Here is a 25,437-nt window from a genome sequence, read left to right as displayed (position 1 = left end):
GTGCAAACTATATGGAAACACCAAATGTAGCACATAGAAAGTATTCGTTGAAATGATTATAAAACGATTTCACTGGGTAATTTCTACATTATTTTACTATATTAAACTTTATTATAAAAGAATGCTTGCATACTATATTACTGTGCAAACTATATGGAAACACCAAATGTAGCACAAAGAAAGTATTAATTGAAATGAATGTTCTACATTATTTCACTATGGTCAACTTTATTATGAAAGACTGCTTACTTATAAGTGCTATGTTTTTACTTATTAGGTTTTAAGGAGAATGCAACATGTTCCAGGGCCTCTTACCTGCGTGATTCATCATCCAGGTTTTCAAATTGTCTAAATCCCTTAGCCTGACGTTGTCATACTGAATTCTAGTCAGAATTTGAGTCTGATACCGCTCCATTGGGCTATAATTATGAGGCGTGTCTCAACCGGAAAATGCCTCTGCATTCAATTGGATAGACCTACGACCAATCAGAGCAACGGAGTGTGTGACGTATGTTGAAATGACGTCTTTGCAGCCTGACCGAACTGTTAGTTATTTCGCTACAATGACACTAACATTGTGATTATACTAAGTCTGAGTTAGCGAATGTACATCAACACCTACTATGTTTACAACATTTCGTTTATATCACAACATGAAGTATTTACTAAGTCATAGAGTAAGACTATCTCTTACCATTTGTACGTTAGGTGAACTTCATCCACGACGATACCCATTACGTTGGCTTGAAAATATTTGAGCCTAGCATGTCCCTCCACTTATTCAGCAACCATGATTCCGGGCTTCCGAAAAAAAGCTGGCAACGACCGCTAATTATATCCATCTCGTCGTGCACGCCGAGTTGCATCGCCGCGATAACATTACCCATTTCAGTTGCGACCAACTTTTGCCAAATCCCGTGGGAAGGACAGCAAAAACATCAACAAATGCCCTGCTCGCGTTTCTCTGTTCCTCTTTTAAAACCAATGCTCTGTCGATATCTTTTAGAACAGACTCCATGTCAGAATCCACACATCTGAACTTTACAGCGCAGCCATTCAACACATGCGCTCTTTGGTGACGTGGTTCATTACGTTACTGTTGATTATCTGTCCATCATCGTATAAAGCCCGCCCTGACAATTTGATTGGTTTCGACCAGCTCTAGTTTTAGCATAGCAGCTCCTCAACGGAAAAACGGCAGACCGATCTTCCCGTTTTCAAACTCTTGTGGGCGGGGCTAAGATCGGCTGGCACCCAGGCTATAAATCCCTACACACAGAACATTTATTGTACCGACAATAAGCCTTTGAGGTGCAGGACTAGAGTAAGTTTTATTACATTTTTAAACCAATAACACTAAAGTATTATTATAAAAACAAAGTACCCAAAAGAACAAAAGATGCAACTTTAAAGAAAATATAGTAGTCAGTCAAAAGTTTATTTATTACAAATATATATTTAAATGTTAAACAATATACAAATAAACATACTTTAGTAACCATATTGTGCTCTTCTTTCAAAAATTGTTCAATGCACTTCTTACAGCTATCTATTCAGATAAATGGCATATCAAAGCTTTGTCAGCTGGTGCTATCTAAGACGACACTTTAGGGTTATCATCCTGTCGTGTGTTGTTCTCCAGATATGCTTGGAGCTTCCTGATCAGAATGTTGGCTTCCGACGACCCCTGCACTGAAGATGGCATGCAATCACGTCCTCCTTTGAAGGTCTCTCAAACTGTCCCACATGGAAAGAACCTATATGTGGATATATGTGCATATATGAAACCTATATGCAGCTTATGTGCACATATATACTGCATATATGCACATATATAAAAATATATATGCGCATATATGAAACACATATGCAGCTAATATGCACATATATGCAGCACATATACAGCATATATGCGCATATATAATAATATATATGCACATATATGAAACCTATATGCAGCTAATATGCACATATATGCAGCTAATATGCACATATACAGCATATATGCCCATATATGATAATATATATGCTGCATATATGCAAAATTGAGGTGCATATATGTGCATATACAGGCCATATAGGTCTTCTGTATTGCTTCTTTATATCCACATATGAGCCCTATAAGTTATGTCTCCTATAAAGCAGGATCTGGTCATTTTAGCTCATATCTCACTTTGGCAAATGTCATACATGCCCAGCTCATATTTTCTATTATCAAGGCAATAACTAAGAACTAACAAAAAAAAGCAAGAACTTATGTATGTGCAAACACATGAAATTTGTGTCACATGTAAATGGCATTTTATGGAATTTAACTACACTCTATGAAATGATGTGTTAATCCTATTTAACACACTATGTGTCATTCCATATTGATTTTGAGTTTAAATAAAGAAAAGGGACAAGATGTGTTAAAACAACACAAAGTGTGTTGTCACAAAAACAACACAGAGTTGTGAAGGACAACACATTAGATGTGTTATTTTAACACATTCGTTTTAAGAGTGTATGGCAATTACAGGGAGAAAAGTTATGATGTCTGCACGTTTAAAACATTTACAAGGTCTGTCTAGGACATGTATAACAAAATGGTTTACAATTTAACAGCTACTGTTTCAAGTTCTTTAACAGTGACAGTAGTGCAGATGGTAGAGTGAGTTGTCTAATGATTGGAAGGTTGGGTGTTCGAATCCCAGCAGTGGCACATGGGATTGCATTTTTTTTGTGATCGGAAGGTTGGATGTTTGAATCCTGGCTCCAGCAGGTGCAGACTGTCATTGATTGGACCTTTATTTATGTTTAATTTATTAGCAGCTACAGATTTTAATAATTTTGCCAATATATAGGTTAACATATATGTGCATATATGTACATATATGTACATATAATATAGGAAAACGGCCAATTTTATATATGTCACATATATGTAAAACCTATATTGAAACATATATGTTTATATATGTTTTCTCGATGCCAGTTCCATTGGAATTGGGGTTTCCTTCAGCTTATCTTCAAATACCTCATCAAACCCAAGCCTGATCACATCATCCACATAACTGTACAAATTATTGCAGTCAATAAATCTTTTGTTTTGATCATTTATTTCCCTGCTTCATACATTAAGTTTTTAATTATGAATGTATTTGAAATAAAACATTACTGCTTACAGTATGTCACCTGTGTGTTTTGGGAATATAGCCTTGTACTTTCCCTCTCCTGCTTTTGTTACGGCTTGGTGACATTGTAATGGATGGCTGCAAGGTACAACCTGTAAAAATATAAACAAGCAATACATTTATTGTAAAAGTAAATACTACTTTATTTAAGACAGTTACTAAAATACTTAAATACCTGCACAGCATTCCAATAAATGGGAAAGTCAATTTTTTTGCTGCAAATCTGAAATCTCAGGCTACGGACGGCAAAGGCATCCACTGATGATGGTGATTGAAACATTGTGAAACGATGCTACTGCCTGGGTTCCTATGATTATGCAGAGAAAAAAAAACATTGTCATCATCAGTTATACATTTAAGACTGGTAGTGGTTTCACTAGCTAAATACATCATATGTGTTACACACCTTTGCTCCTCATATGCCAGTCTGACTCCTTGTACTGTGTGTAATGATGTTGCATGTTAGCATACAGTGTAGAAGGATGTGTCCAGCTGCGAATCTAGGATATAGACAAATAAAACAAACATGTATTCAGTCAAAAAGACATATTATAACAGTAGAGTACAACGATAACAAATCGTTAGATTATTCATTAAAACGTTAATGTATTACAACATGGTACAACATTAGCAACACACATTACGTGTTTACTTCGTTTCAAAATCTAAGAAAGCTTCAAGTAAAAACAACAGTAAAATACATATAACGTTAAACAAATCATCTGTACTTAGAGTTTCTTGAGTTTGATCATGAGAACAAACTTTACCGGTAACAGTTTAGCTGGAACAGCTTAGCAAGTTTGTAAACACGTCTAAATAAACATCGATAAAAAACGATAGTCTGCATAATTCAACATACACGTGTGTAAATATGGTACGTTGTTTATGAAATACATTATTACAACACAAAACAATTAGCTTGCAAGCTTAGCTCTACACATTGATATGGGTCAATATATAATTTTGGGAGATTTTGAGTCTGAATAATTCAGGGAACAAAATATATTTAATTACAAAATATTATTATCTTCCCTGATAAATCATCCCTGAAATGTTTTGTTTTTAGTAATTGCCAAGCTCAGGCATAATTGATTTCAGATATTTAGTTTTAAAAACAAGAAGTTTACTCATTATTTGGTCAACTATGTTACGGACAAAACCTATAAGTTTTAACTTTATGTAAATGGAAGACATTTAAAAAAATCATTACTCTTGGAAGAATATGTGTCTATTTACCTACCTTTCCAATTAAAATACTCAATTAATTAAGAAAATACACATTTTGTTCAATTAAAACCCCAAATTTCAAGTACTGAAGTAACGAGTCTGTATATTTTGTTTCCAAACTGCTTGATTCATGATCATTTTCTAGATTAAATTATGCTGAGGTATATATTTGACAGCTACTCAGTTTTTAAATATTTACTTGGAGATTAGGGAACCATTGAAATACATATATTTTTTAAAAAACATTATGGTAACTTAATTGACAGCCCAGTATCATAGTTGACAAAAGTAATATAGTTGACTGGAAATGACAAAGTAGGATGATGTATTTAACAAACACAATCCTAAACTATATCAATTATTATATGTTAGCTAATATTTTATTGCATTTAATCAAGACCTGTTGAATATTTCATGACATAAAGGAGAAATACAGACGCACATCAGTTTACAAGGATCAATAACAACTTTATTAAAAAACACATATATCGTAAGCAAGAGATCCTAACATAGGAAACAACAACAACAACAAAAGTATCAAAAACAGCACTTACACAAAAATTCCACCATGTAAACATTTTGAAAATCTTGGTTGTGGAATGAAATACAGTAGTGCATTGTATTGAACAAAAAATAATATTGCACTGCAATCAGTGCTGGGCAGTAGCTTCACTACAAGTAGCGAAGCTAGTAGTTTAACTACATTTTTCAGTAGCTTGGCGGTAGCTTAGCTGCTTTCTAAATCAAATAGCTTTTCAGTAGCTAAGCTCTTTTTTTGACCAAGTAGTGAGGTAGCTTCCACACAAGCTACAATTTTCCAAACATTTCTAAAGTCGTCCTGAATTTGAGAATAAGCGCGTCATTTGAATCGACACAGGATGTCGTTTGTTCCGTATTTTCGAGTTGTGCAGCCTTCATTCATACAAAACATTACCACTCGCATTCTGTGAAGACTCGTGCTCTACCTCTGATTGGGTTATGTCATCAAGCCAAGCTAATATAAAAACTTGTAATAAATATTACAATTGAAATTATTAATACAATGTGCTTTGGCGGGCACCTCACAGACTCTGTGCAGGCTACCTGCTGCCTGCGGGCCCACGTTGGAGACCCTTCAGGGCAAGGTGTTTTTGAATAAAGACAGCTCAAACATGCATTTTATTCTGGGAGTAGGATGAGTCCAGCAAACAGCCCCAAAATGTGAAGTACCAACTGTAGGCCTACATTATGCTTGTATTGCCTATAATTACCAAATGATAAATTGAAACTGAATAAATAATTACATAATAAAACTGGTTAAAAATAAAAAGTAGCTTGGATGTAGCAAGCTACTATTGATGTAACTTAGCTTGCTACATTTCCCAGGGGGGTAGCTTCAGTGTAGTGAAGCTTCATTTAATGTGAAGTAACTGGTAGATTAGCTCACTACATTTTCCAAGTAGCTTGCCCAGCACTGACTGCAATAAGTAACAATAACCAAATAGTGTTTTATTCTGTTGGTTAACAAAATAACTGTGATGTATTGGATCAAAATTTTGATAGTGCAAACAGTTGTATTTCAAAAACATTCATATGTCAGAACCCAAGTAAAACATTGGCATACCCTCCAACTTACAGGCACCCATGAAACCGGCAGAGACAGAACACACTCCCCATTTTCTAACCCCCCCATTCTTCAATGACTTTGTCAAGTTCAATCAAGTAATATTTGTGTGTGTGTGTGTGTGTGTGTGTGTGTGTGTGTGTGTGTGTGTGTGTGTGTGACTGTCTATATTTGTGTGTGCTTGACCGTGTGCTTGTGCCACGTTTGTTTGTGTGTGTGTGTGTGTGTGTGTGTGCTTGTGCCACGTTTGTTAGCGTGTGTGTGTGTGTGTAGGCATATGTGGTTTATGAGACCAATTTTCAGGTTTACATACCAGCATTACAAGACCATTCGGTTTATGAGACCATTTTTTGTGGTCTCGTAATTCTGGAACTTTGAATTGTTATAATTATTGACTAATAATAATTATAAAAACTATTAATGCCTATATGTTTACTATATTGCTACTTTTATTAAGTATTGTTGCTATTTTAATGTTATGACACTCCCTGCCTTTTTTATAACGTTTAATACCATGGTCCTCTTAAACCATGATGTGTATGTGTGAACTCGGAACAGTGCCCCTGTAGGTGGTAATTGGTATTGCGTGGTATACACATTCGCGCCATATTACACACATATTCGCGCCAGATTACACACAAATTCGCGCCAAGTGCCATTGACGGAACATTCAAGGAGATTTGCAGCAGAACAAACGCAGCAGCTGGATCTGTGGGGATAAAAGTAAGTAATATCTTTTATTTTTTACAAATAGTTGAAACTCGTAGTTAGTTTCAATTGTCAAATGTTCATTTGATGTTATTTAATAACTTAAAACTCTAGCAATGGCGTGTAGCACTGTAACGTTAATGTATAATAAGCTCTGAGACGCAAAGATGATGTAGATCTCAACTCAAGAAATACAATTTGAATGAAATACAGTATATCATTGTAAAATAAAGTGGCCTTGGGCACAGCAGACTGCCAATATGTCACGGGGCCTAAAAAAAAACAATGCTGCGATATATTTTTTTATTTGATCATTTAACAAACTCCTAATAATACAGTAGTTTGACATCTGAGTAAGCACAATTTTCTCTAATGTCGCAGTTCACGCGGTTTGAGCGAAGCTGGCTGAGGTGAACTCTACACGGGGCAATTGTCTCTCGCTCCCCTGGCCACGGAGCGTGCGATTTTCTCACCATGTCACGATTTCTGTATTTGATTTGAGACCTCGATTAAAAAAACATTGATTACATGATTTTGCCCGTGGCAGTAACCATAAAACATGGCGAATATGGCGAATTTCAAGGATGAGAAAACATTAAGCATTATGAGACGGTTTTCCAAGGCTGCATTACATGTTAAAACCATGAAACGATTAGTCTACAACGCCGACAATAAATAAAATTGTCGACACATATCTTTGTTGTCGAGTGGTCGTTTTCATCTCATTTAGACTTAAACAAATATAAATGCATGTAATATCGTGATTTGACCGCTACGACGCTGTAGCGCTAGAGTGTAATGCAGCCCTAACAAATCTGCGATAGAAGAAGATAGATGAAAAAACACAGCGCAGGTTATGGCGAAGTGCAAATGAAAGTTTTACAACACTTAAAAACCAATAATGCTGTCGTGTGTAATACATAAAAGACAGATATTGCCTTTCACGGGAGCACATGGTGCATGTTGGAGCACTTAGGTGGGAGGTAATACCCTAAATCTCTTTATTAGATAAATGAGAATGCAGTACTACCTATAATAATAATAACATTAATAATATAATGGTTACACTTTATAATGAGGGTCCATGAATCATAATGAACTTATTTTTACTTCAGCCTGAACTAATGCTGAGTAATGCATGTACTAATTATAAATTAATAAGGATTCGTCATTAAGTACAACATAACATGTTTTTTAGTTGTTAGTTAATGAATTAATAAACAATGAATTTATGTGTTGAGTTATGTTATAGTTAATGATGACTCATTATTAGTTTATAACTAGTACATGCTCAGCATTACTTCATATTTCAGTGAGAATTCATTTACATCAGTTCATGATTTATGGATCCTTATTATAAAATGTTACCAATATAATTACAGTAATGTGATGATTTATTTTTGAAAGATTAAAGCCTTTATCGAGCCTAGGAGTTTGGATAGTGATAATAAATAGTGTTATTGTAGTAACTCTTTTAGATACTATAGTCTGTTTTAGAAAATAGGTTCTAAATACTGCTGACAAGAGATGTTTGGGTTAAAAAATATTTTGTCTGTAATGCTGCTCAGTTTTTGTTTATTTTAATTTTTAAATATATTTAAACAATGCTTAGAAAGCATTTGTGTATAATTTGATCTAGACACAAATCTGAAAACTTAAGAGAATGACCTGCCCAAAATTCATTAAAACAACTATTTCATATGCTGAAGTGATTTTCTTTTTCATTTATTATTAGTAAGAATATGTAAAACGTAACTTTAACTGATTAAAAAAGCTGAATAATAGTTCAAAACGCACTGATTAGTCATCAAAATTATCGATGATCAGTTGATGGTCTAATAATCGATAGATTATTCGATTATCAAAATAATAGTTTATTGCAGCCCTAATTAAAAATTATAATAATGCATAATGCTATTGTGAATTCACAAACACTGATTCAACTAAATAAATATATGCAGTGTCAATTTCAGTTAGAATAACTTATAGCTAATGATGAAATCTTTTATATTAGTAACTATGAATATGAAAAAGCAGCCATTTTGAAACAAAGCATTACCAAATTCTCTCAACTTAAGCACTTTATTAAAATTATACTGTTTATCTGTAAAGATTTACTTGACATGATATTTTGTAGTGATTCGGAGTCATCGGAGAAGAGGACCAAATCCTCTGAAAGATGCAGAAATCCATAAACAAAAGGGCAAGGACAAAGACAACATAACCAGAAAATATATTAATCCCATCAAAGGTAAGTTTTTCTTTGTGTGTGTGTTGGCCATAAATAGGGCTGTGCAAAAATATCGATACAGCTAACTATCGTGATGTCTCAGAAGTTAGAGGGAGTGAGAAAATGGCAGAAAATTTAAAAATACCTGCAGCTTTCAAAGAGCTGTTCAGCTTGAAAAAGTATTGCAATGTATCGCAACATGCAACGTATTGTATTGTATCGTGATACGTATCGTATCATGACCCATGTATCATGATACGTATTGTATCGGGAGGCCCTTGCCAATACCCAGCCCTACCCATAAATCTCTCTTACTTCGTTGAGTACTGCTGAGTCAAGTACAATAGTCACATGTGTCCTCATAAACCATGAGTAAACACACAGAAGTGTTGTAAACTTATAGTCTACTGTAGAGGTCGACCGATATGCTTTTTCTCTGGCCGATGCCGATTTTTTAGAAATCAGGGCAGCCGATGGCCGATATGTTTGGCCGATTTTCTATATGTACATAATAATCAAAATGTTCTCATCATTATTAGCAGATATTTTAAATGCAAAAATTTCACTATTTAAGTCAAAGTATTTAAAAATATATGACTGGTCTTTCTGAAGAGTTTTACAACCTCCTTTGCACCATGCATTTATCAGACACAGATATTACCTGACACTCTGCTGTCATAATCTTTGATCAGTTTTTTACCATGGCTTTTATTGCTTTGTAGGATAAAATCCTTATTTGGTAGACCTGATAAAATATTTATTCATCATAAAGTTAACATAGTAAATGTCTATGGTTTTTAGTTGAGAGTGTTATTTAGGGCAAATCTTTCTAAACACATTTACATTCTCATTTCTGAGACGCTATAAGTGACTGATTGTGCTGACAGTGACGTCTTGTGAGTTTAGTGTTGGGACAGATCTGTTGTTTCAACCGTTCATTCAAACGAATCCGTTCAAAGGAGTCAGTTCGCGAATCGGACGCGCTGTGTTCTAATCCAGGCTGAGCAGCGCAAAACTGTAAACAAAGTCTTACTGTAACAACACGAAAAACATTTACTTTGTGGATATGATTTGGTCTTCCGACCTTTCGCCATCGAGTCAGTTTTGTTTTGAGTAATAAAAGCAGGGAGACAGAAAGCGTGCGCGCGCGGCTCTTCTCTCTCTGTCACGCAAACAAAACTCATCATCACTCATTATTCACATGAAATGAGTCTAATCTCTGCACGGACAGTGCACCGCGAGACATAAGCCCGTCGCGCTGTTGTACTGGCTGCTTAATTCGCGCGATCCGCCATCATTTAGTAAAGCTGTTTGTGAACAAGGCATGGCTGCACACACACGAGACAGGAGCGATCTGCTTGCAGCAAGAGGCAGCGTCACGAGTTCTACAACAGCGCTTAGGTGCCCGCAGATGCGCCTGCCTGTTAATCGGCCTAATTTTGCAGCAAAATCGGCCAAAGCCGATTTTTTAAAATATGCCAAAAAATCGGCCAATTAATCGGCCGGCCGATAAATCGGTCGACCTCTAGTCTACTGCTGAGTCATGTACAATAGTCAAATGTGTCCTCATAAACCATGAGTAAACAAACACAAGTGTTGTAAAGTTATAGTCTACTGCTGAGTCAAGTACAATAGTCACATGTGTCCTCATAAACCATGAGTAAACACACAGAAGTGTTGTAAACTTATAGTCTACTGCTGAGTCAAGTACAATAGTCAAATGTGTCCTCATAAACCATGAGTAAACACACACGTTAGGCTTGGGCGGTAATACGGTAATATGGTATACCGCGGGATCTAAAAATAGCAAAGGTATCAGTTTCTATACCGCCATACCGGCATTTAAAAAAAAACAATGAACTTATATAGCAGACAAGGATTAAATATTAAATTAGGGATGGCGAAATCTAAAAATTTTCTTTACCTACCATCGAGCCATTAACCAAATAGTTTAAAATATGTTACGCTGTTTGAAGTAACAGCTATTTCAAGCCGCGCCTGCAATTTTGCAACTCTGTCGCATCTCTCTGCTGCTCTGCCTCCGGCTCATCCGAAACATCATTCCCGCAAACGCGTCGCCGACGAGCTTGTATGCTGCTTATGCAATCGGAGGACAAATGACTCCTTAGTTTCAAAATGGTTTGAGTAAGGTGATCGCGTGGAAAATAAAGGCGTTTGTCTCATTAGAAGCTCATTTGAAACATTGCCGCGGCTTATTTAAGAAAATGACAGATCCGAAGAGAAGCCGCTTAAGTTTGAGGTAGTGCTAAAAATAATAAAGAAAGATGATGATCATCATCACCTTATCAGTTAGCACTGAAATGTAGATGTAATCTATTTCCAAATCTAAGCATCTTATGCGGAATGTTGCCTAATAGACTGCAACACGATGGATAAAACAGGCACCTTCAGAATGCATAAAAGACGCACCGCCAACTAGGCAGGTCTAACTCACTCTGTGCCTTCTAATAACGTCTATACAAACTCTTTTGTATAATTATAATTACTTTTTTATTTTTCAAAAAGACAAGTGTCAACTTCTGTTAAGTGAAACATGGACGATGCAATGCTCTGCTGATGCGAGCCGCGAGAAAGCCCTTGTCTGTTTTAGAAAGAATGCAGCAAAGATATTTAATGCTAATGTATGAGTTTCATTAATTTATGGTGAGATCCGTGCCTTCTAGTTAACAATGCAATGCAAGCGAACAATGCCGTGCCGGTGCCTCCATGTCACGGTTATTATATTCTCTACTATATTTGCTTTTTATTTATTAAATACATGCAATTGGTTGATGAAAAATTTATTAAAATTAAGACACAATTTATACAAAACGAAATTCACTTTAAAGAAAGGCTTTCTACAAAACAAAACCTAATTAAGTGGTAAAAAATGTCTAATGATTTACAAAAACAAAACTTAATCTGCACTTTACTGTTAAAAGACGTAAATGTTAATAATTTGGAATACAACCAGGAAAGACTTTCGTTTTAATTATTTTATTGCTGGATTTTACAAAAAATATTTTTATTTTATATGCTGGAATATGCAGAAATATAAGTTAACAGAAGGATGAATTTCTTTATTTCATTAAAATATGGTGGAATGTGCAGCAAATAGGTTTAAATGTTGAGCAATTTTCTTCAAGTCTTGCTTTGATAACATTTTAGCTTGATGCAATGTGAGTGCACAAAACCAAACGCCGTGACCTCGCGCCACAACCCAAATGCCCTGACCTTGCGCCAAATGTTTTTATTGGTTTATAAGTACAAACAGGCGAGTTATGAAAAATTGAGTGTGAGGGATTTGTTCACTTCACACAAAAAGATCCTGGAAATTGGAATGAGATGGCTAACTGTAGTAGCGTTTAGTCCACTGTCTATAATAGCCTAATTAAGAGATCACTTTTTAACCAGCAACTGGTTAATTCTGTTTGACCTTTGTATTTAACTTTTTTATAAACTGCTGGTTGTTGCTAATAAAAGTTGTTAACATTGTTGTGCATGTTATTTTGCTATTTTTTTCAGTATTAGTGTTTGGTATTCAGTTTCTGAAGGGTTTAGGCACAAGCCAACATTATGGTGACGCTGTCTGAGCCTTACGTCATAATTTTATAATTATTCACGGTAATACCGTATACCGGGGTAAAATAGGGAGGCGGTTTGATGGTATCAAAATTTGGATACCGCCCAAGCCTAACACACGTACAATAGTCACATGTGTCCTCATAAACCATGAGTAAACACACACAAGTGTTGTAAAGGAAAAGTCTACCGCTAAGTCACGTACAAAAGTCACATGTGTCCTCATAAACCATGAGTAAACACACAGAAGTGTTGTAAACTTATAGTCTACTGCTGAGTCACGTACAATAGTCAAATGTGTCCTCATAAACCATGAGTAAACACACACAAGTGTTGTAAAGGAAAAGTCTACCGCTAAGTCACGTACAAAAGTCACATGTGTCCTCATAAACCATGAGTAAACACACACAAATGTTGTAAAGTTGTAGTCTACCGCTAAGTCAAATTATAGCTCATTTCTGTTTTTTTTCTGTCTTCCAGCTCGTCCATGAGCCTGTCGTTTCAGGAAGTGAAGTCACATCTCCTAAAGAGGTTTGTTAATAATTTTGTCAAATTTGTGTCACACGTGTTATAATTTGATCTGAAGTGAAATTGTAATTCCTACTAAATGTGATTCCGCAGTTAACATGTTAAAACACCTGTGTGTTAACAGTATACGGAAAGGCTTGTGTCCTCATAAACCATGAGTAAACACACACGTACAATAGTCACATGTGTCCTCATAAACCATGAGTTAACACACACAAGTGTTGTAAAGTTAAAGTCTACTGCTGAGTGAAGCACAATAGTCACATGTGTCCTCATAAACCATGAGTAAACACACACGTACAATAGTCACATGTGTCCTCATAAACCAGTGTTCTTCATTGCGCGGCTCGCGAGCCGCATGCTGCTCGGCAGGATTTATTTTGTGGCTCGCATGGCAGTAAATAATACAGTGATATGATCATGCAGGCATGCCCTTTTTCTGTATTTTCTGCTCTGGACGCTAACTTTGTTAGAAAACCATACCTATTAGATCAAGATGCATGTCGTTAAGCGTGTTCAACCGCATGCAGCGCTTGCACAGAGCGATCGTCATATGACATCAAAGTACCGTGAGATAAGACTGCATGTTATGCTTTCGAATTGCTCTCGCAGCACAGTCATTGTCACTCGCCAACCGTTCTGTGCAGCGGCGCATTAAAATTATGAGAAAGGTGGCCCCCTGGTGGTTTGGGGGGCACTGCATAAGCATATTATAAGAATGCTTAGCATTATTTAAAATCCTGTTTTTGTCATTAAAGGAAATCATATTGTCTCAGTTATAAATTTGACTGTTAATGATAAAGAATGATTTTCCCTTGTATTTATTACATTGCAACAGATTGACAGATTGATAAGCAGACATGCTTTTTATGACTGGATGTAACTTTTGATACTTTGTGGTAAAGGCGGCTCTCCTATTGACCCTGACCTGTCAGTGTGGCTCTCATGAAAAAAATAGTGAAGACCACTGTCATAAACCATGAGTAAACACACACAAGTGTTGTAAAGTTAAGGTCTACTGCTGAGTCAAGTACAATAGTCACATGTGTCCTCATAAACCATGAGTAAACACACACAAGTGTTGTAAAGTTACAGTCTACTGCTGAGTCAAGTACAATAGTCACATGTGTCCTCATAAACCATGAGTAAACAAACACAAGTGTTGTAAAGTTATAGTCTACTGCTGAGTTAAGTACAATAGTCACATGTGTCCTCATAAACCATGAGTAAACACACACAAGTGTTGTAAAGTTAAAGTCTACTGCTGAGTGAAGCACAATAGTCACATGTGTCCTCATAAACCATGAGTAAACACACACAAGTGTTGTAAAGTTATAGTCTACTGCTGAGTCACGTACAATAGTCACATGTGTCCTCATAAACCATGAGTAAACACACACAAGTGTTGTAAAGTTATAGTCTACTGCTGAGTTAAGTACAATAGTCACATGTGTCCTCATAAACCATGAGTAAACACACACAAGTGTTGTAAAGTTATAGTCTACTGCTGAGTCACGTACAATAGTCACATGTGTCCTCATAAACCATGAGTAAACACACACAAGTGTTGTAAAGTTATAGTCTACTGCTGAGTTAAGTACAATAGTCACATGTGTCCCCATAAACCATGAGTAAACACACACAAGTGTTGTAAAGTTAAAGTCTACTGCTGAGTGAAGCACAATAGTCACATGTGTCCTCATAAACCATGAGTAAACACACACAAGTGTTGTAAAGTTATAGTCTACTGCTGAGTTAAGTACAATAGTCACATGTGTCCCCATAAACCATGAGTAAACACACACAAGTGTTGTAAAGTTAAAGTCTACTGCTGAGTGAAGTACAATAGTCACATGTGTCCTCATAAACCATGAGTAAACACACACAAGTGTTGTAAAGTTAAAGTCTACTGCTGAGTCAAGTACAATAGTCACATGTGTCCTCATAAACCATGAGTAAACACACACAAGTGTTTTAAAGTTAAAGTCTACTGCTGAGTCACGTACAATAGTCACATGTGTCCTCATAAACCATGAGTAAACACACACAAGTGTTGTAAAGGTAAAGTCTACTGCTGAGTCACATTATAGCTCATTTCTCTTTTTTTCTGTCTTGCAGCTTGTCCATGAGCCTGTCGTTTCAGGAAGTGAAGTCACATCCCCCAAAGAGGTTTGTTAATAATTTTGTCAAATTTGTGTCACACGTGTTATAATTTGATCACGTACAATAGTCACATGTGTCCTCATAAACCATGAGTAAACACACACAAGTGTTGTAAAGTTAAAGTCTACTGCTGAGTCAAGTACAATAGTCACATGTGTCCTCATAAACCATGAGTAAACACACACAAGTGTTGTAAAGTTAAAGTCTACTGCTGAGTCACGTAGAATAGTCACATGTGTCCTCATAAACCATGAGTAAACACACACAAGTGTTGTAAAGGTAAAGTCTACTGCTGAGTCACATTATAGCTCATTTCTCTTTTTTTCTGTCTTGCAGCTTGTCCATGAGCCTGTCGTTTCAGTCAGTGAAGTCACATCCCCCAAAGAGGTTTGTTAATAATTTTGTCAAATTTGTGTCACATGTGTTATAATTTGATCACGTACAATAGTCACATGTGTCCTCATAAACCATGAGTAAACACACACAAGTGTTGTAAAGTTAAAGTCTACTGCTGAGTCAAGTACAATAGTCACATGTGTCCTCATAAACCATGAGTAAACATACACAAGTGTTGTAAAGGAAAAGTCTACCGCTAAGTCACGTACAAAAGTCACATGTGTCCTCATAAACCATGAGTAAACACACACAAGTGTTGTAAAGGTAAAGTCTACTGCTGAGTCGCATACAATAGTCACATGTGTCCTCATAAACCATGAGTAAACACACACAAGAGTTGTAAAGGTAAAGTCTACTGCTGAGTCGCATACAATAGTCACATGTGTCCTCATAAACCATGAGTAAACACACACAAGTGTTGTAAAGGAAAAGTCTACCGCTGAGTCATGTACAATAGTCACATGTGTCCTCATAAACCATGAGTAAACACACACAAGTCTTGTAAAGTTATAGTCTACCGCTGAGTCACGTACAATAGTCACATGTGTCCTCATAAACCATGAGTAAACATACACAAGAGTTGTAAAGGTAAAGTCTACCGCTGATTCATGTACAATAGTCAAATGTGTCCTCATAAACCATGAGTAAACACACACAAGTCTTGTAAAGTTATAGTCTACTGCTGAGTCAAGTACAATAGTCACATGTGTCCTCATAAACCATGAGTAAACACACAGAAGTGTTGTAAACTTATAGTCTACTGCTGAGTCATGTACAATAGTCAAATGTGTCCTCATAAACCATGAGTAAACAAACACAAGTCTTGTAAAGTTATAGTCTACCGCTGAGTCACGTACAATAGTCACATGTGTCCTCATAAACCATGAGTAAACATACACAAGAGTTGTAAAGGTAAAGTCTACCACTGATTCATGTACAATAGTCAAATGTGTCCTCATAAACCATGAGTAAACACACAGAAGTGTTGTAAACTTATAGTCTACTGCTGAGTCATGTACAATAGTCAAATGTGTCCTCATAAACCATGAGTAAACAAACACAAGTGTTGTAAAGTTATAGTCTACTGCTGAGTCAAGTACAATAGTCACATGTGTCCTCATAAACCATGAGTAAACAAACACAAGTGTTGTAAAGTTATAGTCTACTGCTGAGTCACGTACAATAGTCACATGTGTCCTCATAAACCATGAGTAAACACACACAAGTGTTGTAAAGGAAAAGTCTACCGCTGATTCATGTACAATAGTCAAATGTGTCCTCATAAACCATGAGTAAACACACAGAAGTGTTGTAAACTTATAGTCTACTGCTGAGTCATGTACAATAGTCAAATGTGTCCTCATAAACCATGAGTAAACAAACACAAGTGTTGTAAAGTTATAGTCTACTGCTGAGTCAAGTACAATAGTCACATGTGTCCTCATAAACCATGAGTAAACAAACACAAGTGTTGTAAAGTTATAGTCTACTGCTGAGTCACGTACAATAGTCACATGTGTCCTCATAAACCATGAGTAAACACACACAAGTGTTGTAAAGGAAAAGTCTACCGCTAAGTCACGTACAAAAGTCACATATGTCCTCATAAACCATGAGTAAACACACAGAAGTGTTGTAAACTTATAGTCTACTGCTGAGTCACGTACAATAGTCAAATGTGTCTTCATAAACCATGAGTAAACACACACAAGAGTTGTAAAGGAAAAGTCTACCGCTAAGTCACGTACAAAAGTCACATGTGTCCTCATAAACCATGAGTAAACACACACAAATGTTGTAAACTTATAGTCTACCGCTAAGTCAAATTATAGCTCATTTCTGTTTTTTTTCTGTCTTCCAGCTCGTCCATGAGCCTGTCGTTTCAGGAAGTGAAGTCACATCTCCTAAAGAGGTTTGTTAATAATTTTGTCAAATTTGTGTCACACGTGTTATAATTTGATCTGAAGTGAAATTGTAATTCCTACTAAATGTGATTCCGCAGTTAACATGTTAAAACACCTGTGTGTTAACAGTATACGGAAAGGCTTGTGTCCTCATAAACCATGAGTAAACACACACGTACAATAGTCACATGTGTCCTCATAAACCATGAGTAAACACACACAAGTGTTGTAAAGTTAAAGTCTACTGCTGAGTCAAGTACAATAGTCACATGTGTCCTCATAAACCATGAGTAAACACACACAAGTGTTGTAAAGTTAAAGTCTACCGCTGAGTCACGTAGAATAGTCACATGTGTCCTCATAAACCATGAGTAAACACACACAAGTGTTGTAAAGGTAAAGTCTACTGCTGAGTCACATTATAGCTCATTTCTCTTTTTTTCTGTCTTGCAGCTTGTCCATGAGCCTGTCGTTTCAGTCAGTGAAGTCACATCCCCCAAAGAGGTTTGTTAATAATTTTGTCAAATTTGTGTCACATGTGTTATAATTTGATCACGTACAATAGTCACATGTGTCCTCATAAACCATGAGTAAACACACACAAGTGTTGTAAAGTTAAAGTCTACTGCTGAGTCAAGTACAATAGTCACATGTGTCCTCATAAACCATGAGTAAACACACACAAGTGTTGTAAAGGAAAAGTCTACCGCTAAGTCACGTACAAAAGTCACATGTGTCCTCATAAACCATGAGTAAACACACACAAGTGTTGTAAAGGTAAAGTCTACTGCTGAGTCGCATACAATAGTCACATGTGTCCTCATAAACCATGAGTAAACACACACAAGAGTTGTAAAGGTAAAGTCTACTGCTGAGTCGCATACAATAGTCACATGTGTCCTCATAAACCATGAGTAAACACACACAAGTGTTGTAAAGGAAAAGTCTACCGCTGAGTCATGTACAATAGTCACATGTGTCCTCATAAACCATGAGTAAACACACACAAGTCTTGTAAAGTTATAGTCTACCGCTGAGTCACGTACAATAGTCACATGTGTCCTCATAAACCATGAGTAAACATACACAAGAGTTGTAAAGGTAAAGTCTACCGCTGATTCATGTACAATAGTCAAATGTGTCCTCATAAACCATGAGTAAACACACACAAGTCTTGTAAAGTTATAGTCTACTGCTGAGTCAAGTACAATAGTCACATGTGTCCTCATAAACCATGAGTAAACACACAGAAGTGTTGTAAACTTATAGTCTACTGCTGAGTCATGTACAATAGTCAAATGTGTCCTCATAAACCATGAGTAAACAAACACAAGTCTTGTAAAGTTATAGTCTACCGCTGAGTCACGTACAATAGTCACATGTGTCCTCATAAACCATGAGTAAACATACACAAGAGTTGTAAAGGTAAAGTCTACCACTGATTCATGTACAATAGTCAAATGTGTCCTCATAAACCATGAGTAAACACACAGAAGTGTTGTAAACTTATAGTCTACTGCTGAGTCATGTACAATAGTCAAATGTGTCCTCATAAACCATGAGTAAACAAACACAAGTGTTGTAAAGTTATAGTCTACTGCTGAGTCAAGTACAATAGTCACATGTGTCCTCATAAACCATGAGTAAACAAACACAAGTGTTGTAAAGTTATAGTCTACTGCTGAGTCACGTACAATAGTCACATGTGTCCTCATAAACCATGAGTAAACACACACAAGTGTTGTAAAGGAAAAGTCTACCGCTGATTCATGTACAATAGTCAAATGTGTCCTCATAAACCATGAGTAAACACACAGAAGTGTTGTAAACTTATAGTCTACTGCTGAGTCATGTACAATAGTCAAATGTGTCCTCATAAACCATGAGTAAACAAACACAAGTGTTGTAAAGTTATAGTCTACTGCTGAGTCAAGTACAATAGTCACATGTGTCCTCATAAACCATGAGTAAACAAACACAAGTGTTGTAAAGTTATAGTCTACTGCTGAGTCACGTACAATAGTCACATGTGTCCTCATAAACCATGAGTAAACACACACAAGTGTTGTAAAGGAAAAGTCTACCGCTAAGTCACGTACAAAAGTCACATATGTCCTCATAAACCATGAGTAAACACACAGAAGTGTTGTAAACTTATAGTCTACTGCTGAGTCACGTACAATAGTCAAATGTGTCTTCATAAACCATGAGTAAACACACACAAGAGTTGTAAAGGAAAAGTCTACCGCTAAGTCACGTACAAAAGTCACATGTGTCCTCATAAACCATGAGTAAACACACACAAATGTTGTAAACTTATAGTCTACCGCTAAGTCAAATTATAGCTCATTTCTGTTTTTTTTCTGTCTTCCAGCTCGTCCATGAGCCTGTCGTTTCAGGAAGTGAAGTCACATCTCCTAAAGAGGTTTGTTAATAATTTTGTCAAATTTGTGTCACACGTGTTATAATTTGATCTGAAGTGAAATTGTAATTCCTACTAAATGTGATTCCGCAGTTAACATGTTAAAACACCTGTGTGTTAACAGTATACGGAAAGGCTTGTGTCCTCATAAACCATGAGTAAACACACACGCACAATAGTCACATGTGTCCTCATAAACCATGAGTAAACACACACAAGTGTTGTAAAGTTAAAGTCTACTGCTGAGTCAAGTACAATAGTCACATGTGTCCTCATAAACCATGAGTAAACACACACAAGTGTTGTAAAGTTAAAGTCTACCGCTGAGTCGCATACAATAGTCACATGTGTCCTCATAAACCATGAGTAAACAAACATAAGTGTTGTAAAGTTAAAGTCTACCGCTGAGTCAAATACGTACAATAGTCACATGTGTCCTCATAAACCATGAGTAAACACACACAAGTGTTGTAAAGTTAAAGTCTACTGCTGAGTGAAGCACAATAGTCACATGTGTCCTCATAAACCATGAGTAAACAAACACAAGTGTTGTAAAGTTACAGTCTACTGCTGAGTCACGTACAATAGTCAAATGTGTCCTCATAAACCAGGAGTAAACACACACGTACAATAGTCACATGTGTCCTCATAAACCATGAGTAATCACACACAAGTGTTGTAAAGTTAAAGTCTACTGCTGAGTCAAGTACAATAGTCACATGTGTCCTCATAAACCATGAGTAAACACACACAAGTGTTGTAAAGTTATAGTCTACTGCTGAGTCAAGTACAATAGTCACATGTGTCCTCATAAACCAGGAGTAAACACACACAAGTGTTGTAAAGTTAAAGTCTACCGCTGAGTCAAGTACAATAGTCACATGTGTCCTCATAAACCATGAGTAAACACACACAAGTGTTGTAAAGTTATAGTCTACTGCTGAGTTAAGTACAATAGTCACATGTGTCCTCATAAACCATGAGTAAACACACACGTACAATAGTCACATGTGTCCTCATAAACCATGAGTAAACACACACAAGTGTTGTAAACTTATAGGGCCAGTTTCCCGGACAGGGTTTAGACTAGTCCTAGACTAAAACATTTTTAAGAGCTGTCCAAACTGAAAACAACTTGCACTGACATTACTTAAAATACATCAGTGCCCTTTGTTGTCCTCAAAATGCACACAGGTAATGTTTTTAGTAAGGCATGTTTGTTAAAACTAGTTATATTTCCTAATTAAACTTAGGCCTAGTCCTGGATTAAGCTAATCCCTGTCCGGGAAACCACCCCATAGTCTACCGCTGAGTCACATTATAGCTCATTTCTCTTTTTTTCTGTCTTCCAGGTTGTCCATGAGCCTGTCGTTTCAGGAAGTGAAGTCACATCTCTTAAAGAGGTTTGTTAATAATTTTGTCAAATTTGTGTCACACGTGTTATAATTTGATCTGAAGTGAAATTTCTTATTCCTACTAAATGTGATTCTGCAGTTAACATCCTAAAACACCTGTGTGTTAACAGTATACGGAAAGGCTTGTGTCCTCATAAACCATGAGTAAACACACACGTACAATAGTCACATGTGTCCTCATAAACCATGAGTAAACACACACAAGTGTTGTAAAGTTAAAGTCTACTGCTGAGTCAAGTACAATAGTCACATGTGTCCTCATAAACCATGAGTAAACACACACAAGTGTTGTAAAGTTATAGTCTACTGCTGAGTCAAGTACAATAGTCACATGTGTCCTCATAAACCATGAGTAAACACACACAAGTGTTTTAAAGTTAAAGTCTACTGCTGAGTCACGTTCAATAGTCACATGTGTCCTCATAAACCATGAGTAAACACACACAAGTGTTGTAAAGTTAAAGTCTACTGCTGAGTCACGTTCAATAGTCACATGTGTCCTCATAAACCATGAGTAAACACACACAAGTGTTGTAAAGTTAAAGTCTACTGCTGAGTCACGTTCAATAGTCACATGTGTCCTCATAAACCATGAGTAAACACACACAAGTGTTGTAAAGTTAAAGTCTACTGCTGAGTCACGTAGAAAAGTCACATGTGTCCTCATAAACCATGAGTAAACACACACAAGTGTTGTAAAGTTATAGTCTACCGCTGAGTCACATTATAGCTCATTTCTCTTTTTTTCTGTCTTCCAGCTCGTCCATGAGTCTGTCGCTTCAGAAAGTGAAGTCACATCTCCTAAAGAGGTTTGTTAATAATTTTGTCAAATTTGTGACACACGTGTTATAATTTGATCTGAAGTGAAATTTTCTAATTCCTACTAAATGTGATTCCGCAGTTAACATGTTAAAACACCTGTGTGTTAACAGTATACGGAAAGGCTTGTGTCCTCATAAACCATGAGTAAACACACACGTACAATAGTCACATGTGTCCTCATAAACCATGAGTAAACACACACAAGTGTTGTAAAGTTAAAGTCTACTGCTGAGTCAAGTACAATAGTCACATGTGTCCTCATAAACCATGAGTAAACACACACAAGTGTTGTAAAGTTATAGTCTACTGCTGAGTCAAGTACAATAGTCACATGTGTCCTCATAAACCATGAGTAAACACACACAAGTGTTGTAAAGTTAAAGTCTACTGCTGAGTCAAATACGTACAATAGTCACATGTGTCCTCATAAACCATGAGTAAACACACACAAGTGTTGTAAAGTTAAAGTCTACTGCTGAGTCAAGTACAATAGTCACATGTGTCCTCATAAACCATGAGTAAACAAACACAAGTGTTGTAAAGTTACAGTCTACTGCTGAGTCAAGTACAATAGTCACATGTGTCCTCATAAACCATGAGTAAACACACACAAGTGTTGTAAAGTTATAGTCTACCGCTGAGTCACATTATAGCTCATTTCTCTTTTTTTCTGTCTTCCAGCTCGTCCATGAGTCTGTCGCTTCAGAAAGTGAAGTCACATCTCCTAAAGAGGTTTGTTAATAATTTTGTCAAATTTGTGACACACGTGTTATAATTTGATCTGAAGTGAAATTTTCTAATTCCTACTAAATGTGATTCCGCAGTTAACATGTTAAAACACCTGTGTGTTAACAGTATACGGAAAGGCTTGTGTCCTCATAAACCATGAGTAAACACACACGTACAATAGTCACATGTGTCCTCATAAACCATGAGTAAACACACACAAGTGTTGTAAAGTTATAGTCTACCGCTGAGTCACATTATAGCTAATTTCTCTTTTTTTCTGTCTTCCAGCTCGTCCATGAGTCTGTCGCTTCAGAAAGTGAAGTCACATCTCCTAAAGAGGTTTGTTAATAATTTTGTCAAATTTGTGACACACGTGTTATAATTTGATCTGAAGTGAAATTTTCTAATTCCTACTAAATGTGATTCCGCAGTTAACATGTTAAAACACCTGTGTGTTAACAGTATACGGAAAGGCTTGTGTCCTCATAAACCATGAGTAAACACACACGTACAATAGTCACATGTGTCCTCATAAACCATGAGTAAACACGCACAAGTGTTGTAAAGTTATAGTCTACTGCTGAGTCAAGTACAATAGTCACATGTGTCCTCATAAACCATGAGTAAACACGCACAAGTGTTGTAAAGTTATAGTCTACTGCTGAGTCAAGTACAATAGTCACATGTGTCCTCATAAACCATGAGTAAACACACACAAGTGTTGTAAAGTTAAAGTCTACCGCTGAGTCAAGTACAATAGTCACATGTGTCCTCATAAACCATGAGTAAACACGCACAAGTGTTGTAAAGTTATAGTCTACTGCTGAGTCAAGTACAATAGTCACATGTGTCCTCATAAACCATGAGTAAACACGCACAAGTGTTGTAAAGTTATAGTCTACTGCTGAGTCAAGTACAATAGTCACATGTGTCCTCATAAACCATGAGTAAACACACACAAGTGTTGTAAAGTTAAAGTCTACTGCTGAGTGAAGCACAATAGTCACATGTGTCCTCATAAACCATGAGTAAACACACACGTACAATAGTCACATGTGTCCTCATAAACCATGAGTAAACAAACATAAGTGTTGTAAAGTTAAAGTCTACCGCTGAGTCAAATACGTACAATAGTCACATGTGTCCTCATAAACCATGAGTAAACACACACAATTGTTGTAAAGTTACAGTCTACTGCTGAGTGAAGCACAATAGTCACATGTGTCCTCATAAACCATGAGTAAACACACACAAATGTTGTAAACTTATAGTCTACCGCTAAGTCACATTATAGCTCATTTCTCTTTTTTTCGCTCTTCTAGCTCGTCCATGAGCCTGTCGCTTCAGGAAGTGAAGTCACATCTCTTAAAGAGGTTTGTTAATAATTTTGTCAAATTTGTGTCACACGTGTTATAATTTGATCTGAAGTGAAATTTTCTAATTCCTACTAAATGTGATTCAGCAGTTAACTTGTTAATTAAAGGACAAGTTTGGTATTTTACACTTCAAGCCCTATTTTCAGATTGTTTATGATGAAATAGAACGGTTTTGACTGAAATTTGGAGATATGCGGCTGCCCCGAGAATTTTTGGGTGTTTGTGTTTCATCTCCCACCTTTACAATGGGTTTAAAGGCGGAGTCCATGATGTTTGAAAGCCAATGTTGATATTTGAAATCACCTAAACAAACACGCCCCTACCCCAATAGAATCTGGACCTTCTGTTGATAGACCCGCCCCACACATACGCAACCCGGCATTTGATTTGATTTGATTGGCTATAAGTGTGTTTTGGTAGTCGGCCCGTCTTCTTTTCCAAAGCGTTTTTCAAACATTCGTGGACTCCGCCTTTAATGGTGCACTGGAACAATCCTTCCTAAAATGCATTAAACTTTCGTTTACAAAGACGTGAAACTCAGCGAGTGGTCAGGGGTGTTCACTGATATGTTCACACAAAAATCGCTGCAAAATACACATTCTAACAGGTTTTATCGTAGTTTTTGCCAACTCCATTGACATGTATTAGATGTGCTGTGAGGTACGGTATTACTCCGCGCCGGGAACTTTTTTCTATTCTTGCAATTGGCAATGGCGGATTTGCGCCACCACCTGGGCTGGAGTGTCTATTATTCAAGCTCTAAGCGGAAGAATGTACAGGTGTGAGGGGTTTTTTTTTGGGAAAAAAGGTCCACAAGTTAACAACGAATGCTAAAACAGCTGTTGAAAAGCATCTTTTGCAACGATTTTTGTGTGAGCATATCAGTGAACACCCCTGACCACTCGGTGATTGTCACGTCTTTGTAAACGAAAGTTTAATGCATTTTAGGAAGGATTGTTCCAGTGCACCATTAAACCCATTGTAAAGGTGGGAAGTGAAACACAAACACCCAAAAAATCTCGGGGCAGCCCCATATGTCCAAATTTCAGTCAAAATCGTTCTATTTCATCATAAAAAAATCTGAAAACAGGGCTTTAAGTGTAAAATACCAAACTTAAAACACTTGTAAACACACACAAGTTTGTTTAAATTAAAA

At 36.6% G+C, this 25,437-nt stretch overlaps 1 long non-coding RNA gene across 2 annotated transcripts in view; it reads right to left on the bottom strand.

The window, feature by feature from the left end:
- Nucleotides 1-1,994: 1,994 nt before the first annotated feature.
- Nucleotides 1,995-25,437, bottom strand: part of LOC129439378 (uncharacterized) — a 51,444-nt gene continuing 28,001 nt past the window's right edge. Inside the window, exons 2-4 of one of the 2 annotated variants that reach the window (XR_012372425.1) lie at nt 3,583-3,676; nt 3,352-3,483; nt 1,995-3,268 (exon numbers count right to left, since the gene is read on the bottom strand). This is a non-coding gene — a long non-coding RNA (uncharacterized lncRNA). Of the gene's footprint in view, nt 3,269-3,351; nt 3,484-3,582; nt 3,740-25,437 lie in introns of those variants that run through there. The other variant, XR_012372424.1, reaches the window with a different exon arrangement.

This window comes from Misgurnus anguillicaudatus, chromosome 12, assembly GCF_027580225.2.
Source record: "Misgurnus anguillicaudatus chromosome 12, ASM2758022v2, whole genome shotgun sequence".
NCBI lineage: Eukaryota > Metazoa > Chordata > Actinopteri > Cypriniformes > Cobitidae > Misgurnus > Misgurnus anguillicaudatus.
This window is presented reverse-complemented; position numbering and strand designations above follow the sequence as displayed.